The sequence below is a fragment of the Ranitomeya variabilis genome, chromosome 1 (assembly GCF_051348905.1).
Source record: "Ranitomeya variabilis isolate aRanVar5 chromosome 1, aRanVar5.hap1, whole genome shotgun sequence".
Lineage (NCBI taxonomy): Eukaryota > Metazoa > Chordata > Amphibia > Anura > Dendrobatidae > Ranitomeya > Ranitomeya variabilis.
Window position 1 is genome coordinate 795,030,580 of NC_135232.1, and position 21,247 is coordinate 795,051,826.

Genomic DNA, 21,247 nt, shown 5'->3' on the forward strand with positions numbered 1-21,247 from the left:
GCATGAGACGGTGCATTATCATGCATGAAAATGATCTTGCTGCGGAAAGCACGGTTCTTCCTCTTGAACCATGGCAGGAAGTGTTGTTTTAGAAACTCCACATAGATTATGGAGTTCATCTTTACCCCTTCAGGGATCATAAAGGGGCCGACAATCTCTCTCCCCATGATTCCAGCCCAAAACATGACTCCACCTCCTCTTTGTTGGCACCTTAGCCGTGTTTTCATGGTGTGTCCATCAACCAGCCATCCTCCACTTCATCCATCTGGACCATCGAGCGTTGCACGGCACTCATCGGTGAACAAAACAGTTTGGAAGTCAGTCTTCATGTATCGTTTGGCCCACTGGAGCTGTTTCTGCTTGTGTGCAGTGGATAGAGGTTGTCGACAGGATGGCTTACCCACAGCTGCAAACCTCTGAAGGACCCTGCATCTTGTTGTTCTGGGGACGTTGGAGGCACCAGCAGCTTCAAAAACTTGTTTGCTGCTATGACCAGGCATTTTTGCAGTTGCTCTTTTAACCTTACACAATTGCCTGTTGGAAAGGGTCCTCAATTTTTCCTTATCAGCACGCACACGTGTGTGCTGGGAATCAGCTACATACTTCTTGATTGTGCGATGATCACGATGAAGTGTCTTGGCAATGTTGATTGTAGTCATGCCTTGACCTAAATACTCCACAATTTGTTGCTTCTCAGCAGCCGACACATCCTTTTTCTTTCCCATTTTGACCAAAAATGTAGGCTGCTTAATAATGTGAAACAGCCTTCTTAAGTAGTCTTGCCTTTATTTGGACACACCTGCCAAACTAATTTGCACAGGTATCTGCAATTGCTTTCAGTGATATAAAGAGCACTGACACATATCACCATCAATGAGTTTAAATGACAAACAAAAAAATTCTAACCTTATCACTCCTAAACTCTATGTGCATAATAATTTGGAACACAGTGTAGACACATGGAAAGAACATGGAAATGGCTGGCACTGTTCCTCACCAACATAAAGCATTTAGCCACTGCTAGCTTAATTGCTATCTTCCAAAAGCAGCAATACTTTGTCCAATGGATGTGCCTGGTATAGCAGCTCAACACCACTCACTTAAACGCACAGATCTACAATATCACATAGGCACTATTCCAGGAAGAAAACAAGTATTTGTTTCATACCATCCCTTTTTAATAACTACACAAGCTTCTCCCTTTCCCGGCCACCCATTGTACCATTTTAATGGTGGGTGGTGTGGGTCCAGAGAAGCAAGAGCAGACTGACAGCTAGAGACGCTAAAGAGAAGTCAGAAGAGGTTTATTATTGCTTGGACAGTACGGTGGCTCAGTTAGCACTGCAGTGCTGGGGTCCTGGGTTCAAATCCCACCAAGGACAACCTCTGCAAAGAGTTTGTATATTCTCTCCGTGTTTGCGTGGGTTTCCTCTGGGCACTCTGGTTTCCTCCCACATTCCAAAGACATACTGATAGGGAATTTAGATTGTGAGCACCATCGGGGACAGTGATGATAATGTATGCAAAAAACTAATTCGCGCTGCGGAATATGTTGGTGCTATATAAATAAAGAGTATTATTATTATTGCTTCTATCTTCTCTTTCATTATATACAATATATAATGATTAATGACAAGTATGTGGAGAACAGAAGCAACGGCAGTGCTGAACAGTAAAAATAAAAAAACTAAAATGTAATGTTCCACAGTGATCTTTTATGACCTCTTGGGGAAAATATTATCTTACATTTGATCTGAAGCCTCCAGCTCTATTACCTGCCCAGTACTGCCTCCATCTGCTTTACTGACAACCTCTATGCTGTATAACTTCAGGCAAAGGAGCCATCAGTCAAGTAGAAGGAGGCGGCACTGGGCATGGACTAGAGCTGGAGTGACATAGGCTTGAGATCTATCAAAAGCTCTTCAGCCTTATTTACTTATCAGGTAAATCAGCAGGTTCCCAAATATAATTAAAACGTAACTTTTAATAGTTATAATCTAAAAAAAGTGCAGACATATAGTGCCAACAAAGTGCTAGGTGCAAACAAAAAACACAAAAAGACTCAATTAAATTTGAGATATTGCACGTGAAAGGGTGTACGCCATGACATTGGGTACCTATTGATGCAAATTCTGTAAGGTGGTCTTTTTGTTATGAGCAAGCTGCAGCCGTCTTGCCACCGCCAATAGGGGTGATATAGGGAAGGTGACCGTGACTAAAATAAAAAAGAGGTCATTTTTTCATCCCTTTAGTAATTGTGCAAGTGCTTGGCCGGTACCTCTGATTGAGGACAGATGAGGTTTAGTAAAGTACTGTACATACGAAATACGGAGATTGGCTCTCTGACATAGTGATATATCCAAAGGTGTCGCATATGGTACATTGGGCACTATATGTATATTGGATATAAATCCTTTGGCGGTGACATTTTTAATTGAGTCTTTTTGTGTTTTTTGTTTGCACCTAGCACTTTGTTGGCACTATATGTCTGCACTTTTTTTAGATTATAACTATTAAAAGTTACGTTTTAATTATATTTGGGAACCTGCTGATTTACCTGAATGTTTTTGGTCCCTGCGTTAATAATAGAGTCCAGCTAATATTTATTTACTTATCAATTTAAACATTGATTCCTCAGTAACGGTGGATCAGACAGCCCATGCTGGACTTGTGTGTGAAGGAGCTACCTGCTCATATAAACAGTTTGAGGAGTTAAACCCTGCTGACCTATTTACTTTAAGGCCTTTTCAGGCCGGATCATCAAAGGCGTTAAAGATAAATATGACATTTGTAATTATTTTATCTTTTTCAAAAGTTTGTGCTTGTTGATCCCATCATTATTATCAACATTCATTATTACTCCGGACTATACAGCCTGGTAACATGAAAAATATATTGATAATGAAAGTAATACTAATGTCAAAAGGATGTGGTATTGTAATTCTTTCACAAAAAATGACAAATTTCAGAGAATAGTTAAGCCTCTTCAAAACACCATCTCTTTGTAAAAGATCATACCTCATCTAGACAATTCCCTCTCTGTTATGTATAATGGTCATGTACACGAAAATTTGTCAACTGGTAAAATTTAAAATCCCTTTAAAAAATAATTTCAATCCTATTAAAATCTGTTTGGTGATTGCAAAACAGATTGAGGCACACTCTCAATGTAGTCATCATATGTGATCGCGATCTGAACAGCTAGTCTGCATAATTATGCAGTAATCAGATCACCAGTCCCACTTGCCAGAGTGTAATTTGAGCCTTGTGGGCCACAGTGCAACATTTCCAACAGGGCCCTCAAATATCTTTTCATATGGGCCAAAAAGGCCTTTTTGGCCTCCTGTTGTGAAATTGGATTTTGGGCTCCCCCGGTGGCCACTGGTGGAATTGAACTGGTGTGCATCATCCTCTCTGTTCACCTGTTTCCATCAGGATGTGGGAGTCGCCTTGCTCCTCTGTCACTTCCATGCCGGTCAACATTGTAATCAGAAGCCTTTCTGTGCATGTTCCTGCTGCTAGACAACTCCCAGCTAAGTTGGACTTAGTCCTTGTTTGTTTTTGCATTTTGTTCCAGTTCACAGCTGTAGTTTCGTTTCTGTGTCTGGAAAGCTCTTGTGATCTGAAATTGCCACTCTGATGTTATGAGTTAATACTAGAGTCTTAAAGTAATTTCAGGATGGTATTTTGATAGGGTTTTCAGCTGACCATGAAAGTGCCCTTTCTGTCTTCCTGCTATCTAGTAAGCGGACCTCAATTTTGCTAAACCTATTTTCATACTACGTTTGTCATTTCATCTAAAATCACCGCCAATATTTGTGGGGGCCTCTGTCTGCCTTTCGGGGAAATTTCTCTAGAGGTGAGCCAGGACTATATTTTCCTCTGCCAGGATTAGTTAGTCCTCCGGCCGGCGCTGGGCGTCTAGGGATAAAACGCAGGCTACGCTACCCGGCTACTGTTAGTTGTGCGGCAGGTTTAGTTCATGGTCAGTTTAGTTTCCATCCTTCCAAGAGCTAGTTCGTATGTTTGCTGGGCTATGTTCTCTTGCCATTGAGAACCATAACAGCCTCCCTAAGCTTCAAGACTAGGGTGTTCTGTCTTTTTGCACATTCTCACTGTGTGCAATCTGACATGCAGCATAAACCTTCTTTGTGTTCCAAAATAAGCAGACCATGCTCAGTAATCTAACTTGTTTATTGGTCAACAGATGGATGTATACAACCGAAATATATGGGGTAAAGAGTACAAATAGCAGGTTTAAGTATTGAGCTTAGAATATCACATATCTATGACATTTACAATGAACAGTAAAATCACACAACAAGATGAAGCTTGTACATGTGAACACACGACTTAGTAACAATCACTGACTGATTTAACAACAGTTCTGAATACACAATACCACAAAACAGAGATAGTTCCCTTATTACATATACTTTATCCAGGATAATTGAGTTTTAGTAACATAGTGCAGGAGAAAGTTTTACACAACTGTTCTAGTAGACTGCTACTTACATAATGACTACTTCACCAGGACCTTCTTACCCAAAATGCATTGGTTTCTCCCACAATGCATTTGATAGCTTTACAGAAAAGCAACTTGTAATACAATTTAACGTCAGATGGTGCTATTACCACATTGGACCTCACTAACAGAGTATTACAGCTTATTAAAGTGACAAAAGTAATTTTAACCTCGTCTTTTGGTCTAATGGGCAAAACACCCATTATAATTATGCACCTGCCCTTTGCCTTGTAATATAGAATGACTGATTTCTTATTAAAGACCCAAAAAATGTGAAGAAAAATTACTGTCACTACAATACTATCTAAGATATAACAGATTACAAACAATGTCTTAATGATAGAAGAGAACATGTTCTTAAATGCGGTTTTTCCTTACAACTTCCTTACAAATCTGGTACTTACCCTTCCCAGGTCCAGTGGTGCTCTTGTGATTGTCTATAAAGAACAGGCCAGAGGGAGCCGCCCCCTCCCCCCAGGCGGCGTACATGCAGGCCGGCATGACAGGGGTTTTGGAGCAGAAGGGTAGAGGGTGGGGTTATGTTTAAGGGGAGGGGGGTAATATTTATTAGAGGGGTTTATAGGGCAATGAGGGGGTGGGGTTTGGTCAGTTGCTGCTCTGGAGGCCAATCAGCAGTCCTGCCCTCCCACCCTGTTTTGTTCTTTATTGTTTGGAGGGTTTTTTCTTTGACAAATTGTTTAGTGGCATATGGCGGTGGGAGGGGCCCTTGGAGTTGGTGCTAAATTGGCCTGGGGGATCCGTTGGGATATGGATTCTTCAGTTGGTGTAAAGTTTGGTTTCGGGTCTGGTGGTTTGGGGGAATCTTGGCAACGGTGGGCCGGATTCAGAAGTTTTAAGTGGACAATGATAACCCTTCGGGGTACTTTGGTGCTCCTGAGCCAGTGTGGTAACGGCTGGGAGTAAATTATGGTCTGTTTTTCTGTCCACTTTCTCTTATGGTTTACCACCAGATTTTGAGCTTCAAGGACCCTCCCCACTTTACTTTACTGTTATGTGTTTTTGGATGTTGCATAATAAAGGCCACTGTGGCCAATTATTATCCAAGTTTAGAATCCTGTCGTTATTTGGGATGGGGTTTTTTCCTTTGGGAAATGGGGGGAGCTTAAAGGTGAGAGAGTCCTACCGGGCTATCAACAATACCAATGTCATGCTGTAGCCAATCACTTAGCTCAGACCACTACAGAAATGTTGGAGATGCAGCATTGAACCCATGAAGGAGTTGCTGATTTTTTTATTTTTGTGACTGCTAGAACAAATTCATAAAAAAAGTTAGAAAAGGGAAAAGTTCTCTAAAGGGGTGTGCCAAACCATAAAAATTATGACAAAATAAACCATTATGGATAAATAAGACAGTACAAAGTTTAATAAGACAAAAATAAAGGGCCTTCAAAATCATGAAGGCTGAGAATACAGAAATAGCACTTTAGGAGAATAAAGATCTCAATAGGAAATGTAAAAAGGAATCAAGCTAGGAAAGTTATCTACAGAGAAACAAATCACCAGGAACATTAAAATAAATCCTCAAAAAATGTATAATTACATCAATGCTAAAAGGGAAAAAACGGGTGGTATTGGTCCCTTGAAAGATAATAATAACAAGATTATAGAGGGCAAAAAAAGGCTGAGCTATTAAGCAGGAACTTTTCATTCATGTTCACCAATGAACTGAATGTTCCAGGGATCATTCAACAAGACAACAAGACAAAAATCAAAGTTCACCACCTGATATAACTATTTTAACACGAGTGGAAGTACACCTGCATCTGAGCAAATTAAACATTGACAAATCCCCAGGCCCAGATGGCATTCATGCATTGATACTGAGTTAATTGAGCTCAGTAATTGATAGACCGTTGTATCTTATATTCTTAGACTCTCTTGTAACAGGGGTGGTGTCACAGGATTGGAGGATGACTCATGGGGCACAGATATTTAAGAAAGATAAAAATATGGATACAGTCAATTACCTTCCGGTAAGAGTAAGTCTGACATCAGTAATGTGCAAACTTTTTAGGGCATTATAAGTGATGATCTGCAGAGATATATTGCAAAGGATCATATAATAACTGACAACTAGCAGTATTCATGAAAGATAAGTCATGTTTAGAGATGGGCAAACCTGAACAGTAAAGTTCAGCATTCGTACCGAACACCTACTGTTCGGGCACGGACACTGAACACAGACTTTTCTAGGAAGTCCATGTTACTGTTTGAGTTCGGCTGCCCAAACACCGGGTGTTTGTCACTCTGTCATGTGCACAGGCATTTGGGGAGTATTACTGTGTTTGTTATTATTAAATAAAAATGGAAAACTGTGTTTTATTTCTAATAAATCATCCCTGCCGGTCAGAGAGCCGCGGTTTCCACTCAAAACTCAAAAGACAGCATGGGCGCTCAGCTGTGATCGGAGGTATAAAGTTTACCTTCGTTCACTGGTGTCAACTGCTCCCATCACCTGACACCTGCTGCCCTAATAACAGCGAGAGCAGGAGCTGCAGATGGGATAATTCATCAGCTGCTCCTGCGCTGTAAATAAATAATAAAAAAAAAATCCGGTGTGCGTTCCCCTGTATTATTTTTTAACCAGCCAGGCAAAACTCACAGCTGGGGGCTGCAACCCTCAGCTGTCAGCTTCAGCAAGGCTAGTTATCAAGAATAGAGGGGTCCCCATGCCATAATTTTTAATTATTTAAATAAATAATTTAAAAAAACGGCATGGTGTCCCCCCATTTTTGACAACCAGCCTTGCTAAAGCAGACAGCTGGGTGCTGGTATTCTCAGGCTGGTAAGGGGCCATGGATATTGCCCCCCCAGCCTAAAAATAGCAGTCCACAGTTGCCCAGAAAAGGCACATCTATTAGATGCGCCAATTCTGGTGCTTTGCTCAGCTCTTCCCACTTGCAGACTACACTTTGTCCACAATATTTAAATGAGGTACTACAGTTGGTGCTTTCAAGGGTGTATGGATGACCCTGCTTGTAATTTATGGCAGCCTTTGCACTTAGTGCATAGCCTTTTTGAGTTTTAGAGAACCATCATTCCATTACAATGGGGACACGTGCCCCCCTTTTTTGTAAATAGTTAGATCCCAGAAGTGCAGAGGTGATAAATGTTGTTCATGTACCACTCCTTTAACTGACTTTTTTGTACATTACGGTCCTGATTCATTCATCAAAATGATGGGTGTGCAAGAATAAGATGTGTCTAATTCAAGAGGTGCATACCATTTAATGAATTGGACATATCTTATCACTGCTGTATGCCTCGGGGGCCTCATCAGAAATATTACTCCAGTCAGGAGCTGAAGTACATTTGTGGTTTAAGCTACACCTCTAAAGTGGCAAAACTTTTGATGAATTTGATGAGTGGGCTTCTCCATGCCCTCTTCCACCCACTTTGGCAGATCTAGCTGGTGTGACGCTAGTCACTTCTCGCGGCTAAGCTGTGAGTCAGCGTGGTCAGGGAGCCCAAGGTCAGAAGCCAAGAGGGTACGTCATAAACAGAATGAAGAGACAAAAGCGTAGTCGGGTAACGTTCCAAGGTCAGAGTACTGGGAGGGTAATGAATCAGAGCTGAAGGGGTTAAACAGGCAGATGGTCAGAACGAAGTCCAAGGTCAGGCAACAGATCAAATGTATAGAACTCAAGGCACAGGAAGGCACAAAGCACAAACCTCACAAGATGAATGCATTGGTCTGGGAAAAGCTGCTCAGTTAAATAGGCATGGCAATTACATGGGATAGTGAACAACTGAGACAGCCGACACCTCCCAGTCACAGATTGGCTAGTCGAGCTGTCAATAAACACACCAACAGCTCGGCACACCCCTGAAACTGACTGCATGGTCATGCTGTCTATCAAAGTACTGACAGCTTCAGCACGCCCCTGTACCAGATTGGACGGCCGAGCTGTCAGTAACTGCATCCCTGACACCCTGAGGGGTGGAACCGTGACAGCCGGGACTGGCATGAAAATGCCAAGAGTTGCAAAATTTGTGTGCAATTTTAAGTTGTGCAAAAGTTTTGCGACTTTTCCAAGTGCTTTACGCCATAACATTGCTGAAAACGGTTTACTAGAAAAATACTTTACAATGGTGATAAATAGGAAAGATAATGTAAACTAGCAGTTAAAAACTTTCTATATTTACTCTGCTGATCTTTGCATTGCATACAAAGGTGCTAAATAATTTGTATCACTTTGCTTCCTGAATCTTTGCATACCTTTAGCTTAAGGCAATCCAGAGAACATACTTGAATATTTTAAATTCTGTGACAATATTGAGTGTTGCATATTCATAACTATCTCGACTGCAGGTTCAAGTTCTGTTCCCTTCCCCTATGGTTGCTGGCCTCACTGACATAATAAGCCAAAGCCTTTTAAACTGAATCTGTCAACAGGTTTTTGCTACCTAATCTGAGAGTGAAGATATTTAGAGACAGAGACTGTGATTCCAGGGATGTGTCATTTTCTGGGATGCTTGCTATAATTTTGATGACATTACTGTTTTATCAACATGAGATTATCAACAGAGGACTAATAAACCTGCTGCCATGTAGCTCTCTGTATTTATGAGTTCTGTATAACCTGCTCCCACTGCAGTTTTCTGGCTATGCACAGTGTAAACATAAATCTGTCAATCAGTGGTGGGGCAAGGTTATACAGTACTCAGCATATAAAACAGTGATTTTATCAAAACTGCAGCAGTCTAATAAATGATACAACATTTGAATCAGCTTCTATAATCCTATGTCATGCTGTTCTCAGATGAGCAAGATAAAACCTGATGACTAGAAATGAGTAGATCAGGTAAAATTCTAATTCTGCTGCAATCTTCTCTACTTGATCAAGTGGTTTCTGCAATCTGCATCTACTGCTTCTTAGACCTGTTGATTAACCCATCGACCGCTGTATGCATTTCAAACTTCTATCTATGTGAATACTTTTCTGCCCAATGATGACAGAAGTATTCTAGGAGTGATACCTTTATTGGCTAACCAGCCAATAAAGGTATCACTCCTAGAATACTTCTGTCATCATTGGGCAGAAAAGTATTCACATCGATTTTTCTGGCTAACACGGTACCACAATACAATTTGTTATTGTACATCAAACTTCTATCTAGTAACTTTTTACACTACACTACATACATCTCTGCAAATTATTGGGGTTATGGCAATTTGCTTCTACAGCTCCTCAGACCTGCTGGTTAACCAATCAAATGCTATAGGCATTGAGAATATTTGCTATTTAGACACTAATCACATCATGCTGCAGTCTTCTCAGTGAATTCCTGTGTTTCTGCAATCTTCCTTTACTGCAGCTGCTGTTTAATCCATCACTGGCTGTATGCATTATGAGTTGCTATCTGGAAGTAGTTGACATTACACAGCAATTATCTCTGCAAAACACCTGTGTTTTCTATAATCTTCATTTACAGTATATCTTGGTTCAGACCTTCTGATAACCAATTTGATGTTCAGAATAGTTGTTTGTCAGGTCCTCAATGCTGTGCAATTGCCTTCAATCTGTGTGACCTGCAGAAAGATAAATCCACCTCACTAGGTAAGCCTTAACATACAGTAATGTGAATGTGTTCTGATGTCTAATATTAACTCTGTTCCTCAAAATATTCCTGAAAAGTTTTACTGTTTTGCAGGGTGCTCTTTTCTGATGACCCATGCCACTGATATTGGCCACTTGGGCTACTTGGTGTGCAATTAATGTTTAGGTAGATGCAGGGCCGGACTGAGACAAAAAAAGCAGCCCTGCCAGACAAACCCCACCAGCCCACATACTATAACACTCCCCCCACACCCGATCAGTGGATTTTGCTATAATTTGTCATGTCCATCAAAATTCCTCTTAAAGGCGTTATTTGAAGAGACAATATAGAGAAATAAAGGCTAATAGCCTCAGCCAGCTCACCGACAGCCACAGGTGCACGGAACTCCGTCTTGACTTGGACGTACAGTAATAGAGAATGAAGAAAAAATGGTGTTCCAGCTCCTTAACATTGACAACTCTTTATTGATCCATATAAAACTTCTAAAGGTACCTTCACACTAAACGACTTTGCAGCGATAACGACAGCGATCCGTGACGTTGCAGCGTCCTGGATAGCGATATCGTTGTGTTTGACAGGCAGCAGCGATCAGGATCCTGCTGTGATATCGCTGGTCGTTGCTGAAAGTTCAGAACTTTATTTGGTCGTCAGATTGGCATGTATCGTCGTGTTTGACAGCCAAAGCAACGATGCCAGCGATGTTTTACAGTGGTAACCAGGGTAAATATCGGGTTACTAAGCGCAGGGCCGCGCTTAGTAACCCGATTTTTACCCTGGTTACCATTGTAAATGTAAAAAAAACAAACAGTACATACTCACTTCTGCTGTCTGTCACACGTCCCTCGCCGTCTGCTTCCCGCACTGACTGTGCATGTGATAGACAGCAGAAGTGAGTATGTACTGTTTGTTTTTTTACATTTACACTGGTAACCAGGGTAAACATCGGGTTACTAAGCGCGGCCCTGCGCTTAGTAACCCGATGTTTACCTTGGTTACCTGGGGACCTCGGCATCGTTGGTCGCTGGAGAGCTGTCTGTGTGACAGCTCTCCAGTGACCAAACAGCGACGCTGCAGCGATCGGCATCGTTGTCGATATCGCTGCAGCATCGTTTAGTGTGAAGGTACCTTTAGTCAGCATGAAATCCTTGAACACACGGGATGCAAACATGTAGGAAAGACAAGTTAAAGCTTTATTCGTTATTTGAAGAGCCATGTGTTAATGGCGCCACAGTGTGCATGATCAACCACAGGTCCATTTACATGGTGCTCTTTAGAGCACCGGTTCTTGAGATCATGGGGGTCCCAAAGGTTGAACCCCAGCAATGAAAAGTTCTCGGGATAGGGGATTCCTTGGGATAATCCATTTAAATGGGTTTTGAAGTATATTTTTTTCTTTTCCCATAGAAATACTGACACAGGCAAAGGTTATAGATAGATAAGAGTGTTAGTTACAGGCAGCACAGGGGTTAAGTAGATGGGAGGGGCACAGAGCAGAGCAGCATGCAGCAGGGGGATATAGGAGAAAGACTACCTGGTTAGTGAGGAGTTCCTGGGCAGCTTGCCCAAAGGCAAGATGCATGTAGAATACAGGATTTATATAGCCGGGAGAATGGAGCGACTATGGCTGGAGGGAGTCCCAGGATAGGGACCAGTGTGGACAGCCACCAGCAGGTACGGACTGGGGATGAAATTCAGTCCTGGCATTTGAAATCACACAGGCCCATGTTGTCCCTGTCCCCAAGCGCCAGATGGGATATATTACAAATATTACCCTGGATAGAGGAAAGCAAGATTTACTACAAGACCAATATTTCTAATGATACACATGATCTGCTGGGGTAAGTGACTGAGTCAGCGACTCACAACTCTTAACAGTATGGGTGTCTTGAGAACACTAATTCTGTTAACAACGTTGCAGACAAGGCAGCCCACAATCAGACAGGCCCTTCTGGCATTTGCCAGAATTGCCAGATGGCCAGTCCAGCCCTGGCCACCAGTGATCAAAGGTCAACTCAAGGAGCATTCAGGGTTTATGAGCGGGGCAGGTGTAGCTGAGAGAGCCATCCTAGCACCTCTTCCTAAGGAAGCCAGACCTTGGACATGAGCAGAGCTGGTGGGCTGGAGCACGTGTGGAACAAAGTAAGTGCAGAAGATGGAAGAATTTGTTAGGAAGAATCAGGTCTGTCTGAAGGACAGGGAGAGTGAGGAGATGCCACTCTGTGTGAACTGTGCTGCTGATTTGATGGATGCTTTGCTGTTGATTAAAGTTCAACTGTTGGAAAAATACCTCTTCTCTGAAGTGATTTGCAGAGCCTACGTGATAGAAGCCGAAGGCAATTTGACAGAGCTTGAGAGTGTGCTGTGGTGCATGTTACACATGCTGTACAAGGAACTGTATTTAACTTTTCATGAGCAAGGTGCCGGGGTGCTCTCTGACTATTGTTTATTGTACTCACCCATGGCTGCCACCTCGTGCCACCTTGTTACATTCACACAGGGCGTATGCAGAAGTTTTAAAGGGCCGGCGGCACATTTTGTAGCTCAGAGCCGCCGGCCCAGCGGGCATCCGCCCGCCTTGGCAGATTGCCAATCTGGGCCTGAGTAGATGATGCATGGGAAAAAGTAACATTTATGTGAATGACAGGACCCACGGTTTCCAACAGAATGTTGCATTTCGAATCACACTGCATTCTTCCTATACTGTATGTTGGTGCCATCTTTTTCACAGTAAGCACAATACCCGACCATTTGCATGAAGTAAAAGAAAACATGACTCTTCAAACCATGCTACTTATTCATTGCACAGTGGTCCATGTCATGCTGGTGACTCTCATGGCTTATAAGTGCTGTCCTACTCACTGTGTGTGCATCGCTCCGCTCCTCCCATCTCAGTTGAGATTCTATTTTTGGCTTTTATCCTAAGTCTTGTGACAAGGCTTGTTAGAGGGTCGACATTAACTTTTAGGGTTACTACTTCCTAAAGGTGGCGCTAGAGTTCTAGTCCTATTCCTCTCTGAAGAGACAATTTGCATATTTTCCAGAGGGGAATTACGGCTTAAAAGTCTCCTCATCTCAGCATGCTTAACATGTCTCTCTCCGCAAGGAGAAAAGTTACACCCTGGATCCTAGGGTACTCAAAGAATTAGCAGAGGCAAGTGCAGAACCACTAGCCAGAATCTTTGAAAATTCTTGCGACCAAGAGTAATCACACAAGTTTGCAGAAGGGCAAATATTGTCTCAAAAAAGGAAATAAGATGGAGCCAGGAAATTACAGCCCAGTGAGCCTTACTTCTATACAAGGAAAGATCTATGAACAAATTATTAAATAACATGTATGTAAATACCTGGATAAGAATATAGCAATTAACCAGTGCCAGCATATGGTTTGTAGCAAACCATTAATGCGAGACAGTGTGGTATCACCTATTGCAGTACTGGGTATGGTTACTTTATCATTTTGTATACTCTTCTAATGGACCCTCTTTTATATGGATCCTCATATGTATGTACTTCTGTGATTACTTTACGGGATTTCCATGCTGTCACTGCCGCTTTGGCTTATGGGGTATTGCCTGTCACTTTTTAGCATGTTCATTTGTTATTGACCTTTTGATATAAATAAATTAAATTTTGCAAAATATACAGTATAGACCAAAAGTTTGGACACACCTTCCCATTTAAAGATTTTTCTGTATTTTCATGACTATGAAAATTGTAAAATCACACTGAAGGCATCAAAACTATGAATTAACACATGTGGAATTATATATACTTAACAAAAAAGTGTGAAACAACTGAAAATATGTCTTATATTCTAGGTTCTTCAAAGTAGCCACCTTTTGCTTTGATGACTGCTTTGCACACTCTTGGCAAGCTTCAAGAGACAGTCACCGGAAATAGTCTTCCAACAATCTTGAAGGAGTTCCCAGAGATGCTCAGCACTTGTTGGCCCTTTTGCCTTCGCTCTGCGGTCCAGCTCACCCCAAACCATCTCGATTGGGTTCAGTTCTAGTGACTGTGGAGGCAAGGTCATCTGGCGTAGCACCCCATCACTTTCCTTCTTGGTCAAATAGCCCTTACACATTCTGGAGGTGTGTTTGGGGTCATTTTCCTGTTTTAAAATAAATGATAGTCCGACTAAACGCAAATCGGATGGAATAGCAAGTCGCTGCAAGATGCTGTGGAAGCCATGCTGGTTCAGTATGCCTTCAATTTTGAATAAATCCCCAACAATGTCACCAGCAAAGCACCCCCACACCATCACACCTCCTCCTCCATGCTTCGCGGTGGGAACCAGGCATGTAGAGTCCATCCGTTCACCTTTTCTGCATCGCACAAAGACACGGTGGTTGGAACCAAAGATCTCAAATTTGGACTCATCAGACCAAAGCACAGATTTCCACTGGTCCAATGTCCATTCCTTGTGTTCTTTAGCCCAAACAAGTCTCTTCTGCTTGTTGCCTTTCCTTAGCAGTGGTTTCCTAGCAGCTATTTTACCATGAAGGCCTGCTGCACAAAGTCTCCTCTTAACAGTTGTTGTAGAGATGTGTCTGCTGCTAGAACTCTGTGTGGCATTGACCTGGTCTCTAATCTGAGCTGCAGTTAACCTGCAATTTCTGAGGCTGGTGACTCGGATAAACTTATCCTCAGAAGCAGAGGTGACGCTTGGTCTTCCTTTCCTGGGGCGGTCCTCATGTGAGCCAGTTTCTTTGTAGCACTTGATGGTCTTTGCAACTGTACTTGGGGACACTTTCAAAGTTTTCCCAATTTTTCGGACTGACTGACCGTCATTTCTTAAAGTAATGATGGCCACTCATTTTTCTTTACTTAGCAGCTTTTTTCTTGCCATAATACAAATTCTAACAGTCTATTCAGTAGGACTATCAGCTGTGAATCCACCAGACTTCTGCACAACACAACTGATGGTCCCAAACCCATTTATAAGGCAAGAAATCCCACTTATTAAACCTGACAGGGCACATCTGTGAAGTGAAAACCATTTCCGGTGACTACCTCTTGAAGCTCATCAAGAGAATGCCAAGAGTGTGCAAAGCAGTCATCAAAGCAAAAGGTGGCTACTTTGAAGAACCTAGGATATAAGACATATTTTCAGTTGTGTCACACTTTTTTGTTAAGTATATAATTCCACATGTGTGAATTCATAGTTTTGATGCCTTCAGTGTGAATTTACAATTTTCATAGTCATGAAAATATAGAAAAATCTTTAAATGAGGAAGTGTGTCCAAACTTTTGGTCTGTGCTGTATATACATATTGATCTGGACTATTTTGACTGAAGTTCTCTTGTGGTGTTTTTCATTCTGATATGCAGTGTGTCCTAATTTGTCCTATTATTCAAGCTATAGATATATAACCTATTTAGGTTCATAATATACTTTTCAATATTACATAATGATTATGTTATATTCCTTTAGCTTTAGGTGTTTTTGCTATTGTTATATGTCTGAGATGGTTAGTGAATTTTGCGCTGGATTGAGCAGGAAGTTGGACACAACGGCCCTTGAGAACCCTTCCAACTCTAATTCTGTGATTTTATGATTTGATGCCCTACCACCACCAAGTATTGCTGGATGTTTATCTGTCCAGGTTCCCTCATATTCCTATTCTTCTTCCTCCACATATTCGGTCACAGGAAGACTTGCACCACCAACTTGAGCAAAGCCAGGGGGAAATGACAGCAGGCTGTTCTTAAACGCCTCTGTATGGGGGACAAATCCCACAATGTGCAGGAGTTGTGGACTGGTACCAAACACCAGCCACATGAGTAGTTGCTGCCAGTGAACCTCTTGCCTTGCCCGGTTGGGTGGTGTGCGATAATGGGCGAAATCTCAAAGCAGCTTTGGGTCTAGCTGGTTTGACCCACATCCCTTGCCTGGTGCATGTGCTAAAGTTGGTGGTGCAGAGCTTCCTAAAAAACTACCCACACATGTCGGAGCTACTGCTGAAAGTGTGGGCAGTGTATGCGCACTTTCGGTATTCTCACCCTGCTGCTGCTCACCTGTTTGTGCTGTAGCATCACTTCTGCCTTCCCACTCACTGACTGTTATGCGATGTACCAACAAGGTGGAACTCCACCTTGCATATGCTGGAGAGAATGTATGAGCAGCAGGCAATAGTGGAATTTTTAGCTGCAGCACACACGGGTGAGTCGCACTGCAACAACAACACCACTTCACCATCAATGAGTGGGCCTCCATGCGGGATATGTGTGCCGTGTTGCGCTGCTTTGAATATTCCACCAATTTGATGCCATCATCAGCATTACTATACCACTTCTATGCCTGCTGGAAAAAATTATTCAGGCCATGATGGATGAGGTGGTGGCACAGGAGGAAGAAGAGCAAGGGAATGAGCAGAGCCAAATCACTCTGTTATCAGGCCTGTCATCCACACATGGATCAGAGGGTTGGTTACTGTCCCAACATCAGCCAGGTACCCAAGTGTACAGGCAGGGGACAGTTTGGAAGGATGATGATGGTGAGGAGTTGGAGGAAGAGGAGATGGCGGTTGAGGAGGAACAACCTGTTGTGAATTCTGTTGTGGGTTCTGCTCTTGGGCTCCCTCCGGTGGTTATAAGTGGTAGTGCTGCTGTTTGTCCTTCACAGCAGTCATCAGGTGCTTCCACTTTGGACTGGGCTATTTAGTCTGGCTTCACCCTTTAGTGAGTGCCAGTTGTCCATTGTTTTTCTGGAGGATTCACATCTCTGCTTGGTTTCTCCTGCTGGATTGTCCAAATCATCAAAGATAAGTCCTGGCTTTGTTTTTGCTGTCCACATGCAGTGGACTTTATAGTTCAGTGAATTGCTATGTTTTTTCTTGTCCAGCTTTGTCTGTGTAAGGATTTATTCAGCCAAGCTGGAAGCTCTGGAGTTGCAGAGTTACCCTCCATGCCTTTAGTTAGGTGTGGAGATTTTTGAATTCTCTGTGGTGGATTTTTGTAGTATTTTAATACTGACTGCACAGTACTCTGTCCTGTCTTTTCTTTCTAGGTAGCGTGGCCTCCTTTGCTAAATTCTGTTTTCAGTCTGCGTTTGTAATTTCCCTCTCCTCTCACAGTCAATATTTGTGGGGGGCTGTCTTTCCTTTGGGGATTTTCTCTGAGGCAAGATAGTTTTCCTGTTTCTTTCTTTAGGGGTATTTAGTCCTCTGGCTGTGACGAGGTGTCGAGGGAGTGACAGGAACATCCCACGGCTACTTACAGTTGCGGTGTTAAGTTCAGGGTCTGCGGTCAGTATAGAGGCCACCTACTCCAGAGCTCGTCCATGCTGCTCCTAGGCCACTAGATCATAACAGTACAACTGACCAACAATGAGTTAACCGCATCTCAAAAGAAGGGAAAGAAAGTGCTGAGCCATTTTTTTTTCTGTACTCTGTTGTGTTTTTTTTTTTCCCTCTTCACCTCTGGGTGGCTCAAGAGTTAGGCGCTGACATGGATGTTCAGGGACTTGCGTCTCGGGTGGATCAACTTGCTGCTAGAGTACAGGGTATTTCTGATTATATCGTGCAGACTCCTGTTTTAGAGCCTGGAATTCCTACCCCCGATCTGTTTTTTGGGGACAGGTCCAAATTTTTGACCTTTAAAAATAACTGTAAACTGTTTTTTGCTCTGAAGCCCCGTTCCTCTGGTGATCCCATCCAGCAGGTAAAAATTGTCATTTCTCTGTTGCGTGGTGACCCCCAGGATTGGCCATTTTCCCTGGAATCTGGGAATCCGGCCTCGCTTAATGTAGACACCTTTTTTCAGGCACTTGGGTTATTGTATGATGAACCTAATTCTGTGGATCATGCTGAGAAAACCTTGTTGGCCCTGTGTCAGGGTCAAGAAGCGGCAGAATCATATTGCCAGAAATTTAGAAAATGGTCTGTGCTTACTAAGTGGAATGATGATGCTTTGGCGGCAATTTTCAGAAAGGGTCTTTCTGAATCTGTTAAAGATGTTATGGTGGGCTTCCCCACGCCTGCAGGTCTGAGTGATTCTATGTCTCTGGCCATTCAGATTGATCGGCGCAGAGTTGTGCACACTATGGCATTGTCTTCCGAGCGGAGTCCTGAGCCAATGCAGTGTGATAGGATTGTGTCTAGAGCTGAACGCCAAGGATTCAGACGTCAGAATAGGTTGTGCTTTTACTACGGCGATTCTGCTCATGTTATTTCTGATTGCCCTAAGCATGCCAAGAGAATCGCTAATTCCGTTACCATCAGTACTGTACAACCTAAATTTCTGTTATCTGTGACCCTGATCTGCTCATTATCGTCATTCTCTGTCATGGCATTTGTGGATTCAGGCGCCGCTTTAAATTTGATGGACTTAGAATTTGCCAGACGTTGTGGTTTTCCCTTACAGCCTTTGCGGAGTCCTATCCCTTTGAAGGGTATTGATGCTACACCATTGGCTAAAAATAAACCTCAGTTTTGGACACAGTTAACCATGTGCATGGCGCCAGCCCATCAGGAAGATTGTCATTTCCTGGTGTTGCATAATGTGCATGATGCTATTGTGCTGGGGTTTCCATGGTTACAGGTACATAATCCGGTGTTGGATTGGAAATCTATGTCTGTGACTAGTTGGGGTTGTCAGGGGGTTCACGATGACGTTCCTCTGATGTCAATTTCCTCCTCCCCCTCTTCTGAAATTCCTGAGTTTTTGTCAGATTTCCAGGATGTTTTCGATGAGCCCAAGTCCAGTTCCCTTCCACCGCATAGGGACTGTGATTGTGCTATTGACTTGATTCCAGGCTCTAAGTTTCCTAAGGGCCGACTTTTCAACCTGTCTGTGCCTGAACATGCCGCCATGCGGAGCTATGTAAAGGAGTCTTTGGAGAAGGGGCATATTCGGCCATCTTCTTCTCCATTGGGAGCAGGTTTTTTTTTTGTTGTCAAGAAGGATGGCTCCTTGAGACCCTGTATTGATTATCGCCTCTTGAATAAGATCACGGTCAAATTCCAATACCCTTTGCCTTTGCTTTCTGATTTGTTTGCCAGGATTAAGGGGGCTAGTTGGTTTACTAAGATTGACCTTCGAGGGGCATATAATCTTGTTCGTATTAAGCAGGGTGACGAATGGAAAACTGCGTTTAATACGCCCGAGGGCCATTATGAATATCTTGTGATGCCATTCGGACTCTCTAATGCCCCATCTGTGTTTCAGTCCTTCATGCATGATATTTTTCGGAATTATCTTGATAAATTCATGATTGTATATTTGGATGATATTTTGATTTTTTCAGATGATTGGGAGTCTCATGTGAATCAAGTCAGGATGGTATTTCAGGTCCTTCGTGATAATGCCTTGTTTGTGAAGGGGTCTAAGTGCCTCTTTGGAGTACAGAAGGTTTCTTTTTTGGGCTTAATTTTTTCTCCATCATCTATAGAAATGGATCCGGTTAAGGTTCAGGCCATTCATGATTGGATCCAGCCCACATCCGTGAAGAGCCTTCAGAAATTTTTGGGCTTTGCTAATTTTTATCGCCGTTTCATTGCCAACTTCTCCAGTGTGGTTAAACCCCTGACCGATTTGACGAGGAAGGGCGCTGATGTAGCTAATTGGTCCTCTGAGGCTGTTTCTGCCTTTCAGGAGCTTAAGCGCCGATTTACTTCTGCCCCTGTGTTGCGTCAGCTGGATGTTTCTCTTCCTTTTCAGGTTGAGGTTGACGCTTCTGAGATTGGGGCAGGGGCCATTTTGTCTCAGAGGAATTCTGATGGTTCCTTGATGAAACCGTGTGCCTTCTTTTCTCGAAAGTTTTCGCCTGCGGAACGCAATTATGATGTCGGCAATCATGAGTTGTTGGCTATGAAGTGGGCATTTGAGGAGTGGCGACATTGGCTTGAGGGGGCCAAGCACCGTATTGTGGTCTTGACCGATCATAAGAATCTGATTTACCTTGAGTTTGCCAAACGGCTGAATCCTAGACAGGCTCAATGGTCCCTGTTTTTCTCCCGTTTTGATTTTGTTGTCTCGTATCTTCCGGGTTCTAAGAATGTTAAGGCTGATGCCCTCTCTAGGAGTTTTTTGCCTGATTCCCCTGGGATTCTTGAGCCGGTTGGTATTCTGAAGGAGGGGGTGATTCTTTCTGCCATCTCCCCTGATTTGCGATGGGTTCTTCAGGAGTTTCAGGCTGATAAACCTGATCGCTGTCCAGCGGGGAAACTGTTTGTTCCTGACAGATGGACTAGTAAAGTGATTTCTGAGGTTCACTGTTCTGTGTTGGCTGGCCATACTTGGATTTTTGGTACCAGAGATTTGGTTAGTAGGTCCTTTTGGTAGCCTTCTTTGTCACAGGATGTGCGTTCTTTTGTGCAGTTCTGTGGGACTTGTGCGCGGGCCAAACCTTGCTGCTCCCGCGCCAGTGGGTTGCTTTTGCCTTTGCCGGTCCCTGAGAGGCCTTGGACGCATATTTCTATGGATTTTATTTTGGATCTTCCTGTTTCCCAGAGGATGTCTGTTATCTGGGTGGTCTGTGACCGGTTTTCTAAGATGGTTCATTTGGTACCTTTGCCTAAATTGCCTTCCTCTTCTGAGTTGGTTCCGTTGTTTTTTCAGCATGTGGTTCGTTTGCATGGCATTCCGGAGGATATTGTGTCCGATAGAGGTTCCCAGTTTGTTTCTAGGTTTTGGCGGTCCTTTTGTGCTAAGCTGGGCATTGATTTGTCTTTTTCTTCCGCATTTCATCCTCAGACAAACGGCCAAACCGAGCGAACTAACCAGACTTTGGAAACTTATTTGAGATGCTTTGTGTCTGCCGATCAGGATGATTGGGTGGCTTTCTTGCCATTGGCCGAGTTTGCCCTTAATAATCGGGCTAGTTCTGCTACCTTGGTTTCACCATTCTTTTGTAATTCTGGGTTTCATCCTCGTTTTTCTTCAGGGCAGGTTGAGTCTTCTGATTGTCCTGGGGTGGACTCTGTGGTTGACAGGTTGCAGCAGATTTGGGCTCATGTTGTGGACAATTTGGTGTTGTCTCAGGAGGAGGCTCAACGTTTTGCCAACCGTCGTCGGCGTGTGGGTTCCCGGCTTCGGGTTGGGGATTTGGTCTGGTTGTCTTCTCGTCATGTTCCTATGAAGGTTTCTTCCCCGAAGTTCAAGCCTCGGTTTATTGGTCCTTATAGGATTTCTGAGATC

At 43.1% G+C, this 21,247-nt stretch overlaps 1 protein-coding gene across 1 annotated transcript in view; it reads right to left on the reverse strand.

The window, feature by feature from the left end:
• The window catches only part of MYO1F (myosin IF), a 302,201-nt gene that overhangs the window by 244,876 nt on the left and 36,078 nt on the right, over positions 1-21,247 (reverse strand). The gene's annotated exons all lie outside the window — the stretch shown is intronic.